The 13,883-nt window shown below is 50.8% G+C and overlaps 3 non-coding genes across 3 annotated transcripts; all 3 read left to right on the plus strand.

Moving 5' to 3' along the window:
- Window positions 1-10,007: 10,007 nt before the first annotated feature.
- Trnar-ccu (transfer RNA arginine (anticodon CCU)) lies at window positions 10,008-10,080 on the plus strand. The gene has a single exon. It is a non-coding gene; the product is annotated as a tRNA-Arg (tRNA).
- A 378-nt stretch (window positions 10,081-10,458) lies between these two features.
- Trnar-ccu (transfer RNA arginine (anticodon CCU)) lies at window positions 10,459-10,531 on the plus strand. Its single transcript has one exon. It is a non-coding gene; the product is annotated as a tRNA-Arg (tRNA).
- Window positions 10,532-10,909: 378 nt separating this feature from the next.
- Window positions 10,910-10,982, plus strand: Trnar-ccu (transfer RNA arginine (anticodon CCU)). The gene has a single exon. It is a non-coding gene; the product is annotated as a tRNA-Arg (tRNA).
- Window positions 10,983-13,883: the final 2,901 nt, after the last annotated feature.

Here is a 13,883-nt window from a genome sequence, read left to right on the forward strand (position 1 = left end):
TGTCCAACTCAGTCTGGCCACTATGGGCCTTGCGGCACGAGACGAGAATGTTCTTACAGTACGTCGCGACGACTCGAAGTTCCCGTCGCGTCCATCCCTCGTCGAGACCGTCGCCGACGTCCTCAGTAGTCTTCGAAGTTCATCGTTGGTCGCCTTCGTCCAGCCTACCGCTTGCTCTCGTCGCGTGCGTCCCCAGTGGTCTTCTCCGTCCTCGGTCCGTCGAGGTTAGGCCTAACTGGGCCTTGGTTCCTTGCTTCGAGACTCCACTGGTGACGGGCGTCTCCTTGACTGACCTGTGGTCGGCAGCCGTCCTGCCGAGAAGAGAAGGGCTGCTGACGATCCCGGAACTGCTGTAGTGAGGGGCGACGTGTCCGGGCAGCCTCGCTTGGAGCCTTCCAAGGTCGACGGCCACTCCCCGGGCCTTGCGTTCCGCCACCTCCAGAACCGAGTACCAGCCGCTTTCGCCGCGGGTGCGACGCTTGCTCCTTCCTAGATCTTCTCCCTCCGGTGCCCCACAGCACAGTCCCACGATCATCTTTCGTCGTTCACCATCACGGCTCGGGTCGCCTGCCACGAGTCCCCATCTGGCCAATCCTCTGCGTCGACGTGGCTGGTGCGCGTGCCATCGGGTGACTTTGCTTCTCGCGCACCGTCGCCGCGCTTCCACGTTCGGCACGCGCCTCGTGCCCCTCCTTTACTCATCACATTGGGCCCTTCAGAAGCAGTTTTTTCCCAAAAAACTGCTTCTGTCCCCCTCGGGGTTACGGCCCTCTTCTCTTCTGATGTCGTCTTAAACTTACGACTTGCATCTTCTTCTCTTCTGTTCACCTCTACTTGCACTACACGCTTGTCCTCACCACGCACTTTCACGAACACGTCACAACACTACACTGCACTGAACCCCTTACAATGTCCAGCAGTTCATAGTGCGAAAGAGTATATAGCTACACACACATAGATAACTACCCACAGTACACCACACTCACTCATCGAAAATATTCATAAATTCACTTACAATCAAACTCTACTCTAAATAGTCCTCAGTCAATCTGTTTAAAGCTGATTCCACTGCTCAAAAATCTATTTTCTCCTAGAGCAGTCTCCAATCCAATGCCACTTGCTTAATCTGCGTTTCTTCACCCTATAAATCGGTACTTCCTCCTCATTCGCCTCAGCAATTGCCATGCACACCGTAGCACTCTCTTTGTTTTCTGCCTTTACAGCTTCCTTCCTATCTTGCTTTTTAACCACTGTTCTTTGGCATACATCACATGACTTGACATACCTTCTCACATCGCTCCACACTCCTATCCAAAAGAATTCCTCTGTGATCTTGTCGAAAGTGTTTTTCATTCCCTGGTGACCGGCTCTTATACTATCATGCCCCAGTTTTAACACCGTATCCTTTAATTCCTCTGGCACCATCAGCTGCATGACTTCTCTACCCGAGCTGAATAAACACTTGCGATACATCAGCCCATTCTGCTTCACAAATTGTGCTACCGTTTTACTCTTCTCCCTTTTTATAATCTCTCCTAATTTCGCCTCGCACGCTCGAATCGATGGATCCTTCTCCTGCAATTCCTTGAACTTGTCCACTAATACATCCAACTGGTTAATGGCTGTGACATGCAGGGGTTTCAGAGTTGTATCGGACACGTGTACTGACTGAATCGGCGCGGATGCGCATCAGTGATGCGCAGTATGTTCATTGCGCTCGCTCGTGCCTTTATAAGCTGTGGCTCAATAAACGTCGTCGTTATTCTTGCACTGACCATGATGCTGTAAGCGTCGTCCCTATGCCCGTGGCATAAGCCATACATGGTGTCAGAAGTGGCCCCTTGACGCCGGGGGAAATCGTTCCTGCGTCTGTTACGTCATGGATCTCCTGAAGGCTCCGGAGGCATTGCGGCTGACGGGTAACGTCACGGAAAACTGGAAGCGGTTTAAGCAGAAGTTTGAGTTATTTCTGCAGGCGACGGCGGCAACGGACCAGCCGAAAACGGAAGCATCGAAGGCAGCGCTACTGCTGAGCATTGCCGGTGACGACGCGTTGGACGTCTTCAACAACTTCCAGTTCGGGCCGAACGAGGACAAGAACGACTACAGCACCGTGGTGAGAAAATTTGATGCCTAATGCGCCGAAGTTAGCAATGAAGTGCACGAGAGATATGTATTCCGTTCAAGAAAGCAAGCTGAAGGGGAACCATTTGAAAAATTCGTTCGTGACTTGAAAAAACAGGCAGCACAGTGTAACTTTGGCACGTTGCAAGAATCAATGATAAGGGACCAAATTGTATTTGGCACGCACAATCCTAGACTACGTGAGAAAATGCTGCGGGACAACCAGTTGACATTGCAAAAAGCAGAGGAAATGTGCAGGGCAGCGGAGACGGTAGCACAGCGAAACGAAGTTTGGCGTAAAGGCGAAGACAGTGTCGACGCGGTCTCAAGGCGCCCGTCCCCTTCAAAAGGAGGCAAACAAGCGAAAGAACAACGTCGCTGTCGCAGGTGCAACCGCTGGCACAAACCCAAACAATGCCCAGCCTTTGGAAAGAAATGTCGGTTGTGTCACAAGCCTAACCACTTTGCAAGTTGTTGTGCGTCTGCTGCAGTAAGTGAAGTTAGCAAACAGCAAGACGAGGACTTTGACATTCTCGAGATCACAACAGCAAGACGCGAAAGGGATTGGATGGTTAAGGCTCAAGTGAGCAACTGCGAGATAAGGTTTAAAGTGGACACCGGATCGCAAGCAAACTTGTTTCCCATGTCTATTTACCCTAAACTGCGCGGAGTAAAAGAGTTGGAACCAACGAACTCTGTCCTGCGGGCATATAACGGTGGTACCATATCTTGTTTTGGAACGTGTACGCAGGAAGTAAAGCTTGGAAATACTACTGCTACAGTCACGTTTTTTGTCGTGAAAAATGGTCGGCAGGCTATACTTGGGCTTGAAGCAAGTGAAGCTCTGGGACTAGTCAAGCGTAGTGTGTGCGTCGTAGACAAGACTGAAACCGACAGACTTCTCGAAAGATTCAGACATGTCTTTGAAGGTCTCGGTTGTTTGCAGCAGGTCTACAGCATGGTCTTGAAACCTGGAGCAGTCCCAGTCGTGCAACCAGCTCGACGAGTTCCGGTGGCGCTAGAAGAGCCTCTAAAGAAGGAACTTGAAAGAATGGTACGTGCCGGCATAATTGTTCAAGTGAACGAACCAACCGACTGGGTCAGCCCTTTAGTATTGGCAAAGAAGAAAGATGGGTCGCTAAGGGTGTGCATGGACCCCCGAGCCGTTAATAAGTACATAAAGCGGCAGCATTTCCCGCTTCCTAGACGCGAGGATTTGGAAGCACGTCTAACCAATGCCTCGTACTTCAGTTGTCTCGACGCGAACTCGGGCTATCATCAGATACCGCTTGACGAGCGAACTTCCAAGATCTGCACTTTTTCTTCACCATTCGGGAGATACCGCTTCCTCCGTTTGCCTTTCGGCATTTCTTCCGCACCGGAGGTCTTTCAGCAAAGCATGAGTCAAGTATTTGACGGCCTACCGGGTGTACTCGTGTACATTGACGACATCTTGGTATGGGGTTCTAGTAAGCAAGAACATGATGAGCGGCTAATAGCAGTGCTGAAAGCTGCTGAGAAAGCAGGATTGACTTTCAACGCGCAAAAATGCAGGTTTGGGATGAAAGAAGTGAAGTTCCGCGGTGATGTCATCGGCCGAACGGGCATATCGCCGGACCCAAAGCTAATCAAAAGCTTGGCGAAAATGCCGGCACCAACGTCTAAGAACGACGTCCAGCGCATGCTGGGGGTGCTTAACTACTTCGGAAAATTCGTGCCACGACTGTCCGAGCGAACGACGCTTTTGCGCGAGCTTATCAAGTCTCGTTCAGAGTTTCAATGGACAGCGAACCATGCGCAGGAGTGGAAAAAATTAACGCAAGTTTTGACCACCGCCCCCCTGCTTGCAATCTTTGATCCCCAGAGGGAAGCCAAGATAAGCTGCGACGCATCGAAGGACGGTGTCGGTGCAGCGTTATTGCAAAGCTACAATGGGGAATGGCGGCCTGTAGCGTATGCATCTCGGGTCTTAACCCATTCGGAAAAAAACTATGCGCAAATCGAAAAAGAAGCCCTGGGGATATGTTTTGGCTGTGAAAGGTTTCACGAGTTCGTGTACGGAAGAAGGGTGCTAATCGAAACGGACCACAAGCCGCTGGTAGCGATCGCACGAAAAGAAATCGCCGACATGCCGCCGCGGGTGCAAAGGTTCTTCTTGCGATTACTGAAGTATGACTTTGTGTTGCAGTACATTCCCGGAAAGCAGCTGGTTCTCGCCGACATGTTGTCACGGTCGACAGCGGATCCGACCGGAGACAAAGTGGGCCCTGAAAACGACGTCGAGGTTCATGCGGTGCAGTCTTTGGGCTACATGGTAACGCCGGAAACTCAGCGGCTCCTACAGCTGGAAACATCTCGAGACGGCTACCTGCAGTCGGTGATGACAAGTTTGGCAAGCGGGCAACCGGTAACAGGTGAACTCAAACCATTTTCGAAAGAATTGTCTATCGTTAATGGAGTAATATTGAAGGGTCCTAAAGTTGTAATACCGAGAAGTATGCGAGAAAGCATCCTGAGAAGAGTTCATGCTGGCCACCGTGGGTTGCAGAAGTGTAAAGAGAGGGCTCGAACACTTGTATTTTGGCCCGGGTTGAACGGCGACGTCGCGGCGCTAGTAGAAAGCTGCGCAACGTGCAGGAAATACGCCTACCGGCAGCCACAGGAACCACTACTAATGCGAGAAGTTCCCAAATGTGCCTGGTACAGGGTCGGAGTTGATATCTTTTCTTATGCTGGAACGTCGTACGTGGTTGCCTACGACTCCTTTTCAAATTTTCCCGAGGTCGAAAAGCTGCAAGACACAACCTCAGCAACCACGATCGCGTCTCTTAGCGCCATGTTCGCCAGGTACGGTGTACCAGTAGAAGTATGCACCGATAATGGACCCCAGTTTTCGAGCCATGAATTTGCAATGTTTGCAAAAAAATACGACTTTCGGCATGTTACCTCGAGCCCCCGTTATCCGCAGTCGAACGGTTTGGCGGAGAAGGGTGTGCAAATTGTAAAGCGGATCCTGAAAAAGACCCTAGAGGCGAGGGAGGACTTCTGGTTGGGTCTTCTAGCCTATCGATCAGCACCTCTAGAAGGCGGGCATTCGCCGGGCGAACTTTTGCAAAGAAGGAGACTTCGTTCTAACCTTCCTGACTTTCGCAGGGTGTCCCGGACGAATGTGACGAAGCACCACCAAGACAAAGTTGGAAGGCCTTTGGGAATACTACGTAGGGGCACAACGGTCCGCCTTCAGGATGCTGCGGGCTGGTCACAAAAAGCGAAGGTGGTCGCTGAAAGGGCTCCACGATCATACCTGGTGAAAACTCAAGATCATCGCGTGCTGCGGCGAAACCGCAGACATCTACTTAAGACGGAGGAGCGGTGTAGTAGTGACAGTGATGACAACGACGAGAGACCGACAGGCGCGAACTCCCGTTCACCTGATCCTGCCGCACCCTCAGAACCAACGGCGGAAGCTGCTGAAGAGACATCTCCGGAAACACCCCAGGGATCAACGCTACCATCAAGCGGCTGCGATTCTTCGCCGGGCATCTCATTACCGCCAGCTCCGAGAAGGTCTACTCGTTCCACCCGGCCCCCACAACGATTATGTTATGACAAAAACTTTAGTCAAGTGCCATAAGCTGTGGCGAATGTTTGTAGTTATCTAGTGTTTAATTTGGTTGTTCCACGAGAGAGGATGTATCGGACACGTGTACTGACTGAATCGGCGCGGATGCGCATCAGTGATGCGCAGTATGTTCATTGCGCTCGCTCGTGCCTTTATAAGCTGTGGCTCAATAAACGTCGTCGTTATTCTTGCACTGACCATGATGCTGTAAGCGTCGTCCCTATGCGCGTGGCATAAGCCATACAAGAGTCTTATCTCTCTTATTGGCTGCCCTGGTTTCTACCACTGCTGCTCTTTCAGCACCTTCTTGCGCCCCTTCTGCTAGCCCCAAATCTTTAATATCTTTACTCTGCTCCACGCCTTTAGTCCTTCTCCACAATGGATCAGGGTCGTCCGCCCTTCTCACGCCAGGTACATTTCCCACTACCAAGTCGTATAGCGGATCCTCAACACATTTCGCTGTCACTAGCCCTGTATAAAAGGGTGTAGATATTCTTATCCTTGCTTCCGGCATATATTTAATCGTCCTATCTACAAACATCACCGGCTTCACCTGTCCTGTCATGTTCTCGGGTGTCACTAAACTACTTCTTACTAATATCGTATTAGCACCCGTATCCCTCAACACCGTTGCCTTACGCCCTTGTACCTCTCCTTCAACTACTGGCATGTCTTTTTCGATCTGTCCTTCCCTGGCACTCATTACACAGGCAATCTTTTCAGCTGAATTCATCTTACAATCTTCTGCTCTGTGTCCTCTTTTTTTGGCATTTGGAGCACGTCACTGTCTTTTGATTGTGGCTAATCTCTGTACGACAATTGATGGGAATATGTCCCGGCCGGTTGCACAAAAAACATCGCTGTTGTGCCCTGAATTTGCTCATTGGGACCTGTTCTCTAGCCTCTCCCTCTGCTGCCATAGTATTTTCACCGACCCCCTTTCCAAGATTTCTCAGTCCTTGCGCCTCCATGAACTGGTCGGCCTGCCTTGCCATTTCCTCTACCGTGCCCACCTTTCTTTCTTTCAAAAAGACGGCCAACTTGCCACTGCACCGGTTGATGAATTGCTCTCCAACTACCTTGTCGCGGACGCCTTCGTAAGTTTTTGCTGTCTCTGACAATTCCATCGATCGATCAAAGTAGTTCGACAGTCGACAGACAAACTGCTTGCCAGTCTCGGAATTCTCAGGCTTGCACGACCGGAATTTTTCACGAAAGCCTTCGGCGGTCAGCCGGAATCTTTCCAATAAAGCTTCTTTACCAAGTAATAGTCTAATGACTCTGTTGCTGGCATGCGGCCATACACACTCATTGCTTCTCCCGCGAGACAAAGGCTCAGAGCATTGGCCCACTCACCCCTCTCCCAGCCCTGCCCTATCGCGATCCTCTCAAAGCGATGCAAATACGCATCCAAGCCGTCCCTTCGCTCATCAAAGGGTGCCATTAGTTTACGAGGGCAGACAGGCTTTCGTCCGGGAGATGGCGAATTGGCCGACGCTGTCGATGGGCCACTACCTACACTTGCATCATCTCGCGATGCTTCACTCGCTAGTGCCAAACGCACCTTAAGTTCCAGAATTTCTTTTTCTATCTTTTGCTCCGCGAGCGTACGTTCATGTTGCTCGCGCGCTCGTTCATGGTCCTCGCGCGCTCTCTTCTGTTCTTCGCGCGCTCTCTCCTGCTCAACTCGCTCCGCGTTCTCAAAGAACTTCAGCGTCTCCTCCTTGCTCATGCCCAAGTCCTTGGCCACGGCCGCCAACTTCTCCCAATCCATCTTCGTACCACGCGAGAGTCAGTGACTGGGCAGGATTGCATCCTGGCAGGCTCGCCAATTATTTGTCACGTGTTATCTCGGGGGTGCTTGCAAAAACGGATCGGGAGTTCATCGTCGGTCGCCTTCGTCCAGCCTACCGCTTGCTCTCGTCGCGTGCGTCCCCAGTGGTCTTCTCCGTCCTCGGTCTGTCGAGGTTAGGCCTAACTGGGCCTTAGTTCCTTGCTTCGAGACTCCACTGGTGACGGGCATCTCCTTGACTGACCTGTGGTCGGCAGCCGTCCTGCCGAGAAGAGAAGGGCTGCTGACGATCCCGGAACTGCTGTAGTGAGGGGCGACGTGTCCGGGCAGCCTCGCTTGGAGCCTTCCAAGGTCGACGGCCACTCCCCGGGCCTTGCGTTCCGCCACCTCCAGAACCGAGTACCAGCCGCTTTCGCCGCGGGTGCGACGCTTGCTCCTTCCTCGATCTTCTCCGTCCGGTGCCCCACAGCACAGTCCCACGATCATCTTTCGTCGTTCACCATCACGGCTCGGGTCGCCTGCCACGAGCCCCCATCTGGCCAATCCTCTGCGTCGACGTGGCTGGTGCGCGTGCCATCGGGTGACTTTGCTTCTCGCGCACCGTCGCCGCGCTTCCACGTTCGGCACGCGCCTCGTGCCCCTCCTTTACTCATCACACCCGTTCGATCTTGTCATCGATCACCACGCGCTTTGCTGGCTCGTCACGTTGAAGGACCATTCTGGCCGCCTAGCGCGATGGGCACTCCGCAACTAGGAGTACGACATTCGCGTCGTATACCGCTACGGACGCAAGCACTCTGCCGCTGACGCCCTCTCCCGCTCACCTTTTCCTCCAGATCTAGCGCGCGCAACAACTTGCGTCCACCCCTTGTCATCTCTCGATCTCGACTGCATTGCCACCGAACAACGCCGTGACCCGTGGATCGCATCTCTTCTTGATTATCTATCTGGCACGTCCACCCTTCCTGTATCTCGATCCCTCCGACGTCAAGCTTTCCAGTTCACCATCCGCGATCAACTGCTTCATCGCCGCAACTACGCTGCCGATGGCCGCCGGTGGCTACTGGTCATTCCACGCAGCTTGCGATCGCAAGTATGCGCCTCTCTCCAAGACGATCCGAAATGTGGCCACGCCGGGGTGTTCAAGACATACGAACGCCTTCGCCATCGCTATTACTGGCGCGGCATGTACAATTTCGTGCGGAAATTCGTGCAGTGCTTTCCTGACTGCCAACGACGCAAATCGACACCTTTACGTGCGACTGGCGCTTTGCAGCCGCTTCCATGCCCTGCCAAGCCATTTGATCGCGTCGGAGTTGCCCTCTACGGTCCTCTTCTGATGACCCCAGATGGCAATCGGTGGATTATAGTGGCTGTCGACCACGTGACACGCTACGCCGAAACTGCCGCTTTGCCGAGCGCTACAGCTCGGGATGTCGCCTCTTTCATTTTACGTCACTTACGACATGGTGCCCCTCGAGAGCTCCTTAGTGACAGAGGCCGCGCATTCCTCTCCGAGGTCGTCGAAGCTCTGCTCTCGGAATGTCACGTCGTTCATCGGACAACCACAGCATACCACCCGCAGACTAACGGGCTCACGGAACGGTTTAACGGCACGCTGGGTGATATGCTCTCGATGTACGTCGCATCTGGCCATAGCAACTGGGACCGTGTTCTCTCCTGTGTAACATTCGCATACAACACCGTGATACAAACAAATACCGGATTTTCGCCTTTCTTTCTCCTTTACGGACGCGAGCCTTCGCATACTATCGACACTCTACTTCCCTACCGTCCTGATGCTTCAGAGTGTCCACCTGTCTCAGAAGCTGCTCGGCAAGCCGAAGAGTGCCGCCAGCTCGCTCGCACGTTTACCTCGCAAGAGCAGCAACGCCAGAAAGAAAACCGCAGCACCTCACTTCCAGACCCTAGTTCTTGGATGTGGACGCGAAAAGACAAGGACGAAGGAAAGAAGACACACACATTGGCGCTACTGACAACAAAAAAAAACGTTTATTTTCAATCACCAAGCCTACTTATATACCTATTTTTGGACACGTTTTCTTTGTTATACACAATATTAATGAGAACTAACAGACAATAATGCCAAGGAAAGTATAGGGGATGTTTTTAGTAATAAATGTAAGGTAATTGTGAAGAATTTCCTTGGCATTATTGTCTGTTAGTTCTCATTAATATTGTGTATAACAAAGAAAACGAGCCCTTGAAATTAACACTTCTTTCCTTCATTCATAGCGAGGGTCTCGTTCTGGCAGACCTGATGCTTTCAGGTAGTATGCGAGGGATTATTGGTCAGCTGCCAGCTCGTAATACGTTCACGTGCTACGTGACGCCAACAGGCAGAAAAAGAGTGTTCCACACTCGCCGTCATGGCTACTGGCGGCGCTGACTGACGCTCCCACGTTTAAATGCACACATATACCCTATAAAGTGGACGGGGGGATGGCCGCCGCGGTAGCTCAGTTGGTAGAGCATCGGACGCCTTATTCGAAGGTCGCAGGTTCGGTCCCTGCCCGCGGCAAGCTATCTCTTCGTCCACTTTTCTTTCTTCACAATTACCTTACATTTATTACTAAAAACATCCCCTATACTTTCCTTGGCATTATTGTCTGTTAGTTCTCATTAATATTGTGTATAACAAAGAAAACGAGCCCTTGAAATTAACAATTCTTTCCTTCATTCATAGCGAGGGTCTCGTTCTGGCAGACTTGATGCTTTCAGGTAGTATGCGAGGGATTATTGGTCAGCTGCCAGCTCGTAATAAGTTCACGTGCTACGTGACGCCAACAGGCAGAAAAAGAGTGTTCCACACTCGCCGTCATGGCTACTGGCGGCGCTGACTGACGCTCCCACGTTTAAATGCACACATATACCCTATAAAGTGGACGGGGGGATGGCCGCCGCGGTAGCTCAGTTGGTAGAGCATCGGACGCCTTATTCGAAGGTCGCAGGTTCGGTCCCTGCCCGCGGCAAGCTATCTCTTCGTCCACTTTTCTTTCTTCACAATTACCTTACATTTATTACTAAAAACATCCCCTATACTTTCCTTGGCATTATTGTCTGTTAGTTCTCATTAATATTGTGTATAACAAAGAAAACGAGCCCTTGAAATTAACACTTCTTTCCTTCATTCATAGCGAGGGTCTCGTTCTGGCAGACTTGATGCTTTCAGGTAGTATGCGAGGGATTATTGGTCAGCTGCCAGCTCGTAATAAGTTCACGTGCTACGTGACGCCAACAGGCAGAAAAAGAGTGTTCCACACTCGCCGTCATGGCTACTGGCGGCGCTGACTGACGCTCCCACGTTTAAATGCACACATATACCCTATAAAGTGGACGGGGGGATGGCCGCCGCGGTAGCTCAGTTGGTAGAGCGTCGGACGCCTTATTCGAAGGTCGCAGGTTCGGTCCCTGCCCGCGGCAAGCTATCTCTTCGTCCACTTTTCTTTCTTCACAATTACCTTACATTTATTACTAAAAACATCCCCTATACTTTCCTTGGCATTATTGTCTGTTAGTTCTCATTAATATTTTTGGACACGACATTCACGTGACCACTAGCATATAACATAAAAAACCAGCAATACAATCAACAACATGACAGGGTTGAAAACCTCCTATGACGAAATTGACCGCTTCAGCATCACCGGCAACCAGACAGACCTTAACACATGCGCATGTAGTCTAATTCCTTTTTGCTCAAGTATAGTGACGTTTTTTAGATGTGAAGCATCTTATAGCGGAGTTCAATCCGGTGATGGTGGTGGTGGTGGTGTGCGGCGTGACCACCCTTACTGCGCATGCGCAAACCCTCTCCACTCCCCTCTCTCCTCTCCTCCCCTCCCCCTCTCATTTCCCCTCTCTACTTCCCCTCTCCACTCCCCTCTACCCTCCCCTCCCTCTTCCCCCTTGGTCCTTGCAACCAGGTCCTTGCAATATCTTCAAGGGCGAAATAGACGTGGCATAACTTCTGGTCGCAGTCCCAGTTGTTGAACGTGGAGACCCGGTCGTATGCCTCCAGCCAGCTTTCTGGATCCTCGCATTGGTACCAGCGTTGGAGCACGCATCTGCAAAGCAGCGAGCGCGGAGCGTCGGCGACGCGAGGCGAGAGAAAGGGGAGAGGGACTAGAGTCACGGCCGCTGCATAAAAAAAAAATCACAGCATATCCACGGGGTGAATGATGATGAGTGGGGCGAAGCTACGGAGGGAATCATCTGTAAACCGTGAAACTCTTCCGTGAAATGCGCCCAGTACATAATATAAAGAGTGTGAAACATCGTGTATATATTAAACATCAAACTTTTATTGTACTGTTGGTTTACGTGGTCCCTTCATTATCACTTGTGATCGGTGAAATGCAAGGAAGAAGTCCACTCCCGAGCGAAAGAGCGCCAAGAGCGACCGCATTCCCCGCTCGCCCTGTGCGAATTAAAGGCAAGGCTAGAGGGAAGACAGGACGCGCGTTCCACGACGCCAGGTCGGTAGCATGCCCAACGAAAGCCAACGGAACGCGATCGTGCAAGTGCTCCGGCTTCGCATCGCCTCATGGTTCCATTTAGCGTCCCAAAACCAAACATATTGCTCAAGGTGTGCCTTGCGTTTTTCGTAGAAATAATTTCTTTATCATGTACACTAAGACGAAAAGTTTGAAAGCTCACTAGAGTGTATCGCCCGCAAAGTATGTCTTTTAGTGTGATTTAACTCTCGTACGGCAGGGTCCTCGCGCCGTTGCCGGTCCACCTCGCCCGTTGACGATCGGGCGAGGTGGCTACATGCAACTACTACCCTACTACTACTACACTTTAAGAAAAACATCTGGCGTTCTTTCGTTCTGCTTTTACAAAACATCTGGCGTCTTTCGTTGGTTTATTTCATCAATCAACGGCGTTTTGAACAAAATTTTTATTGTTTAATCACGCACAGGAGAAATCTCACCAGGCACTACCATGGAGGTAAACAATGGCTGCTAATGGCAATGAGAGACAGAAGAAGTCGGCTTTTAGCTAACACTTACACTTCTACTTCTACTAACGTTTCCTACTGGAACATGCCAATGGCTGCTAATGGGGAATGAGAGACAGAAGAATTCGGCTTTTAGTTAACGCGCACGCTGCGAATTTTTTATTGTTCAACAACGCACAGGAGAAATCTCCCACCGGCACCACCTTGGAGGTCAAAGCGTAAGACTTGTTACTCACTACTACGACCACTACGAGGGACGAACGGGTGCCGCCTTAAGGAGCTTCGCCCCTAAAAACAGGTGCGGCCTGCTGCGTGGCGCCGAAACGGCGTCTGGGGCCTAGTTCTCCTTACGCCCGCTCTGGCACCACCACACTGGTACAGCTGTTCACGGAGAAGTGTTTCGACAGCCGCGTTTGTACGCCCGACACTTACTCCAATCAGGCCGTAGATAACGCGTTTTATAGTTGCACATTACAGGTAGAATATTGAAGTCGTTATTAGAACTGCCGATTGCCCCACATACGTGAACAGCTTGCCCTAGGAGTACCAGTCTTTTGTAGAGTGGGCCTCAATACTCTCCATGAATGCTACCCGTTTGACTCACCTGAAATGAAAAGTGTCACTCGATCACTGATCCCCTTAATGGGAGGCCGTCGCCAGGTAGATTCCAAGGGCTGACTTATCGGCCCACCGAAACGCACCACGAAATCACACAAAATTTAAATGTAGGTCCTTTTAGCGCGCCAGCAAATGCCGGTTGTGGTCCAAAGCAAGAGTTAGAGCCAAGAGTTGACAAAACAAACAAAATATATTTCATTTCATTTCATTTCATTTTATTACCTTAAAAGCCCAACATGGGCATTACATAAGGGGTGGGTTTACATATGTTCATTATACAATAATTAGAATAACATGTGTATAAGCATTATTAAACACGGTATGAGTAATATGGGTACATGATTCTGCAATGTATACAAGCAGCCCGAATGATGAAAATGACATCCAGTAGTTTTATTCTGCAAAATGATCGGATATTTTTTGTATGAATGTGGGTGCGCTGGTTAGGGCGGCGATTTCGTGGGGCAGGCCGTTCCAATCTGTGGCTGTGCGGAAAAAGAAAGAACCTGAAAAAGTGGCAGTATGAGTACGGGGGCGGCCCACTTGGTTTATGTGCCGAGTTCGATGTGACGTTCGGCCAGCGGGAATAATGTACGGTGGTTGATTAAGCGAACAATGATAGAACTTATGAAAAAGAGATAGGGATGATACACGGCGACGAGTAGCAAGTGTTGGTAGTCCTAATTCATTTCGCAAAGCCGACACGCTGACATGATATGAATATTGAGAATGTATGAACCTTG

This window comes from Rhipicephalus sanguineus, chromosome 7 (assembly GCF_013339695.2).
Source record: "Rhipicephalus sanguineus isolate Rsan-2018 chromosome 7, BIME_Rsan_1.4, whole genome shotgun sequence".
NCBI lineage: Eukaryota > Metazoa > Arthropoda > Arachnida > Ixodida > Ixodidae > Rhipicephalus > Rhipicephalus sanguineus.